This window comes from Oratosquilla oratoria, chromosome 1, assembly GCF_046742065.1.
Source record: "Oratosquilla oratoria isolate Oo_2021 chromosome 1, ASM4674206v1, whole genome shotgun sequence".
NCBI classification, from domain to species: domain Eukaryota; kingdom Metazoa; phylum Arthropoda; class Malacostraca; order Stomatopoda; family Squillidae; genus Oratosquilla; species Oratosquilla oratoria.
The window spans coordinates 99,944,633-99,945,264 of NC_134777.1; positions in this window are offsets into that span (position 1 = coordinate 99,944,633).

The window sequence follows — 632 nt, forward strand, 5'->3', positions numbered from 1 at the left end:
CCTTACAAAAAAAAAAAAAAAAAAAAACAGAATGATCTATGCTTACCAAAACGAAGAAATAATAAGATCATTACAAAAGTATTTATTTGGAATAACAAATAGGAACACTTGCTAATAGGATTCGATGACTATTACAAAAGTATATATTCGGAATAGAAAATGGGAAGACTCGATAATAGAATTCGAAGGCAAATAAACTTTAATTATTCTCAGACAAACTTTCGAGTAAAAGTGTAAATTCTCCCTGCTGCACTCAAGCGCAGTTGGCTGGAAATACATCTTACGAATTGAATAATGAAATTCCCGCTCTAGGCACCAACTTAATAAGATTAACACGTGATAAGGTATACACTCACAGGCCAATTACATGTAATAGGATTAAGTATGGGAAGCCATGTCCTTACACTTCTTTGATTAGCATAGGTACCAGAGGGCAGATTAACGAGAACGGGAAGCTGATCGCTTACACATAATTAATACGCTCCAATCAAAATATCACCGGTGGTTTATGATGGGGGGTGGAAACTATGAAAAAACGTGAATAATATTTCTCTAAATACTTAATACGAAACCATTAGGTATACATGATTTGAAGCGTATTTGTTCTATTTTTGTGTCCCATCTATTTGAAG